The following is a 6000-nucleotide window of genomic DNA, read 5'->3' as shown; positions in this document are numbered from 1 at the left end:
AAAAATCCCAGCAGATCATGTTAAACAGTTTAGAAAGAAGGAAGGAAGGAAGGACAATTACTGAAACGCTGGTATTACAGTGTACTGACATTTCTAGAGCTGCTGCTAGACGCAAAACTATACAATACTTGCCTGATGTTGGGACTTAGCTCTGCCTTTTTGTTGTTTTATTTTGTTCTATTGCACCACAGACACTTCTCCATGTTTCAGACTGTATTACTTAGGAGGGCAAAGAAAACCTTAGTTTCTCCATGTGGAAACACAGAGCCAAGTACCTGTCCATTTCTCACCATCTCCGTATGTATCAATTGCATACTTTCACAATAAGGTTGTAGAATAAGCAATACAAAGACATCACTGATACACAATAATAAATGCTCACAGCTCCTACTGTTAGATATGGTGATCAGATTAGGCAGTTCTCCTGATCTTGGCTGAAATTACTTACCATGGTATAATTGTTACCCTGGAGTCAGCTGGCTCTTCACTGATTTAGGAAGTTCTTGGCTAGGAAAATTAGGGTCATTTGGCTCTGTTCTGAAAATATTCTCATGGTAATGATGGAAGCACAGCAGAGCAAGCAGAAACACTCAATGCCTCTTGAGGCCTGGGCTTGGAGCTGAAACGCCATTCATCACTACTACAGCACTCTGACGGCCAAAGCGAAAATCACAAGGCCAGGCCAGACTCAAGGGGTGAGGAAATGGAGTCTGGAACTGAAGAGAGGAGCGGCGAGAACTAGCCACGCTTGCGATCAGCCACATCTCCTCTGCCTTCGGCTCTCTGCGTCTGAACACCAGTGACACCGCATCCTCTCCACTCGCATCTCGCCACCGCAACACTTGCCCATAAATCACCCTTTCCCCCGAGAAGAGATAGGCTGCTTTCTCGCCCCAACACTTTAGGTGTCTCAGGGACCCAAGGAAGCAGCTGGGCTTTCTGCTCAGGAGAAGGAACAAGAACTGCTAAGTGAGCTGGTAAAAAGCTGTCCCAGAGGAGAGGGCAGGGAGGCGAGAGAACAGAGACTCTGGCAGACCACAGAGACATGGCTGGGCATGGCTCATGCAGAGTGGCTGCTGGGGACCTGTGTTCTGCCTCTCTGCCTGTCAGTGAGTTAAGAACACAGGAAAATTAAGTTTAGGGCTACCGAGTACTCCCCTTAGAGGTGGAGCTTCTCCATGTCAGCAGTATGTGTCAAGATGGGCAGGTTTGAGTTAAAGGCTGTGCAGTCACTAGCTGCCTGATCTTCGGGGGGCTCTAGACCTCTTGTTGTTCTTGCTGTCTAGTCATTAAGTCGTGTCCGACTCTTTCTCGACTCCATGGACTGTAGCCCTCCAGGCTCCTCTGTCCATGGGATTCCCAGAACATGGACAAGAACACTGGAGTGGGTTGCCATTTCCTTCTCCAAGGGATCTTGCCAACCCAGGGATCACACCTGAGCCTCCGCTGTCTCCTGCACTGACAAGTGGATTCTTCACCACCGAGCCAGCTGGGCAGCCCCCAGACCTCTTAGCACACTGATTACAAACAAGGGGTTGGGTAAGTCTCAACCTTTCAGCACCAACATTCCACAGCTATGGATTTTATTTTGTTACCAAGCTGAACTCTCTTCATATATACTCTTTCTTCAGGTCAACCTGTAGTATAACTGGTTACAATTTTAAAGATCAGAGGAACACTACCAACAGCATAACCTTAAATCCAACCTCTCAAGATATGGGTTCTGCCATCCTAGATGATCAAAAGCTGCCAAAGGACCATCGTATAAAGGAAACCAAAAGTGTATGTTTTTCAGGGCAGTGCAGGTTCACTTTTGATCGAAGAAAGACTCAGATTTATTTTAAGAAATTAACACTGCTAAATCTTTTCCACATTGAGAATTACTATTATTTCCACTTCAGTTATTTTTTAAAAATTCAACTTATTTTTTTGAATAGGTGATACATGGACATGGAACTAAACTCGTAAGTTATAAAATAATACAAAGTAAAATGTAGGCTTCCCTAGCATTCTTATTCCTAAAATACTCAATTACCCTCCTCCCAGGGACAACCATAGCTCTCAGTATCCTATACATAGAATAAGTGCAAGCATTTGTAAATCATGTGTGTACACTTGGGCAGACACACACACATACACACTGTTCCTTTTAAAAACTAATAAATGATATTATACCAAAAATATTTTTTACATCTTATTTTTTTCCCTTTTAATGGCATATATTGGGCATTATTCCACATAGAGCTGCCTCATTCTTTTAAAAGACTGTATTATATTCTGTTGTATGGACATTCTATTGCTCAACCAGTTCTCATAATGAATATTTAGATTGTTTCCAATATTTTGGCATTTCAAACAAAGCTACTCTGAGTAACTTTATACACCAGCTATTTTGCATAGATGCAAGTGTACCTAAGGATAAATTCCTGCAAGTGGAATTATTCCACCTGTTGATAACTGTGTGGGTTTCCCTGGAAGCTCAGCTGGTAAAGAATCTGCCTGCAATGCAGGATACCTGGGTTCGATTCCTGGGTTGGAAAGATCCACTGGAGAAGGGATAGGCTACCCACCCCAGTATTCTTGGGCTTCCCTGGTGGCTCAGATGGTAGTATCTGTAGCTTGGACAGATAAAGCCAAACCACCTCCAGATCAGATGATGGCAAATTATGATCCACAGGCCAAATCCAGCCATGAGCTAAACATATTTTTGCATTTTTAAAGAGCTACTTTTTTAAAGAGGAGGAGGAGGAAGTGGTGGGTGGGGAAGAAAGTTTGACAGTGACCTCACATGACCTTTAAAGCTTCAAATATTTATTATTGGGTTCTTTACAGAAAAAGTTTGTTGACCCCTTCTCTTGGGCAACTTATATTCCCACTAGCAATTTGTGATGAGTGTTTCTCCACTATTTTAGTTTTAACCTTTGGTCAAATTAAGATTTAAAATAATGCTTCGGGTTTTGTTTCAGTTGAAGAAAAATTTGAAGGACCTGTAATACTTAACACACTGGCACTATGGTCTTTCCAGGAGAAAAACATAGCTTGTCAAATATCAACTGACACTTGAATTGCTCCTGATTCACTCTGTTGACAAACTCGAGGCAGATTTAGGACTAGAACCTGGGTCTTCTGCCTCCCGGTCTTATACACCTTTCTCCTAAACCACAATTTTCACATGTCCAGAATCACAAAACTAATAAAGAGTACAACTGGTCCAACCAACACCCCAGCCCACTACCTTCCCCATCTCACTGGGGTCCAATCTGTTTATTTCTCATCCAAAACGTGTTTTCAGTCCTCTTCATTGGGTTGGGGGTAGGGCAGGGGACGACAACAAGAACAAAATAGGAAACCTTCTCTCTTCTAAGTACCTAGAGAATTCCAAATTCATAAAGGACCAAACCCAACCATCCATGCATTCTAAATGTGTCTTTTTCCCATCCATCTTTATAAACAGCCTCTACCTCACTCACTCTATTTACGCTTGCACGGCTGCTTCTGTAGTGCCTGTGGTGGAAATACACACAGGAGTTTTCATAGACACTTAAGAATTCATGAACAGAGGAGCTTGGCAGGTTACATTCTATGGGGTTGCAAAAGAGCCAGACACGGCTTAGCGACTAAACACATACACACAAGAATTCATACGCTGTGTCAGTTAATTTTATGTTGTCAACTTGACTGGGTTAAAAGAAGCCCAGAGAGCTAGTAAAATATTATTTCTGGGTGTGTCTGTAAGGTTGTTTCTGGAAGAGGTGAGCATTTGAACTGATGAACTGAATAAAGCCGATGGCCCTCCCCAGAGTGAGTGGCCACGTGCCAATCAATCGAGGGCCCGAATAGGGTGAAAAGGCAGATGGAGGGCCAGTTCCCTCCCTGCTCGAGCTGCGACGTTCATCTTCCCCGGCTCCTGGATATCACATCGGAACTTCTGATTCTCTGGATTTCAGACTCAGATCAGAATTTATACTACCAGCAGATTCTCAGGCCTTTGGGATGGGACTGAATGATACCACTGGCTTTCTTGGTTCTCCAGCTTACAGACAGCAAACCATAGACTTTCTCGGCCTCTATAACCACATGAGCTAATTTTTATAATAAATCTCCTCTTGTATATATATCTATACATATCCTATTCATCTGGTTCTCTAGAGAACCCTAATATATCTGCTTGCATGGAATTTGAGGGCCAAGTAAACGTCAATGGCCCTGGATATGGAGCAAGAAAAACATCTCACCTCCGTCAGATCCAGCCTTCGCCTTCCTCTGCCCTCCCTGCTCTCCTAGGATTCAGCACTCATCTTTCTCCAGTGTGCCAGGCACTGCTTTCTTGCCCCCATGACTGCTCACCCATGACTTCAGATGGGAGCCAGCCTCATTAAGCGCCACCCGCCACGTGGATGCAACACTGCTGCTGGCGGAGATCCGCCAGCCTCCGCGGCACAGATACCCAGACTCTGGTCTGTGCCTGCTGAGCACTATCGTTTCCAGCTAGCCCTGTGGCTAAATCTAAACGATTCTCGAGTTGGAAACGCTTCCTGTAGTCCTCCCAGCATTATAAAAGAAAATGCATTTGAGAGCAGTCACCACTGATAATAGCTTTAATAAATACAATCTATCCTATTTTCAACTAAGATTTTAGCTTTCACCCAGCAGGGCTTTAATGGAAGTCCTAAGCCGGAGAGCAGGTCATTGAAAATGGAGAATATCTTTTTTAATGAACCAAACAGAAGGACTTTTGTTGCCATCCTAGGTTTTCTTTTTCAAGTCTTCCTGACCCTCATCATTCTGAAACACAGTTGAAGATGATTCTTGTCCCTCACAACACCATGTACTCCCTCCCCTCTGCTAATTCCTACCTCCAATTTGTATTCTGTTATAGAGCCGGACACGACTGAAGCGACTTAGCAGCAGCAGCAGCATAAAGCTTTTTAATAGGACTAGTAATATAAGAAAGAAACTAAGTAGTAGGTAGAATATTTTGTTCCTTGTAATAGGCTGTGGTCAAAAAAATCATGCAAATTCTCACCAGGATGCCAAGAAGGGAGACATATATGCCAAGAAGATTCCACAAGGGGACTCGGATGTGATCTCTCTCTGCCGATACCTCAAAATAACCTCCTAAGGTTTTGGCAGCAGGCTCTGGATAATACCACGTCTCTATCAGTCAGCTCAGTCACACAGATAAGATTTAGTTAGCTCCCAGGACAACAGGATGTTTGGCTGATGTTTGGAGACAAATGAGGAGGCCAGTCCTAGAGACTGCCTGGCTCCACAATGAGGCTCAAAGGGGCTAGCCCGACTTCTACACTAAGGTGTTAGCTCCCTGGCTTGTGTGGACATTTTTAAGGTGCTAGATTGAAGGCCAGAGGAGAAGAGGGAAGCAGAGGATGAGACAGTTAGGTAGCATCACCAACTCAATAGACATGAATTTGAGCAAACTCCGGGAGATAGCGGAGGACGGGGGAACCTGGCGTGATGCAGTTCACGGGGTCACAAAAGGTCGGACATGACTGAGAGACTAAACAACAACATTAACCCTTTAAAGGAGGGAGCATGAGATGGCGTGGTTGAAGCAGGCCCTCCCACAGTCGGGCAATGGTGGAGGTAGAAGCTGCCCCAGGGGTTATGAAGAAAAGTACTGAGTTAAAATGACACAGCACAGAACAGTAAAACAGGGTGAGTAAAACAGAGTGGATATGTGTATATAAACACGTACTTGTTTCCATATACATACACATGTGACATGCCACATGGTTAGTGGCTTTCTCTCAAAATTTTATTCATTCATCTATTCACTCATTCAACAGTTACTGAGAGCTCACTGAGTGCCAGGTATGAATACTAAGAACTAGGGAAATGATGGTAAACTAGATAACTTCTTATGGAGCTTACAGTCTAGTGTTTACAGCTCAGTTAAGAAAGAAACTTATAACTGATGCCCATTAAAAAAAAAAAACCAAGTAGTTGGGAAAAGTTGATATTCTGGACAACTGAGAATTA

Source organism: Oryx dammah, unplaced genomic scaffold (assembly GCF_014754425.2).
Source record: "Oryx dammah isolate SB20612 unplaced genomic scaffold, SCBI_Odam_1.1 HiC_scaffold_29, whole genome shotgun sequence".
Classification (NCBI taxonomy): Eukaryota; Metazoa; Chordata; class Mammalia; order Artiodactyla; family Bovidae; genus Oryx; species Oryx dammah.
The sequence above is the reverse complement of the archived record's forward strand: the minus strand, read 5'-3'. Positions refer to the sequence as shown.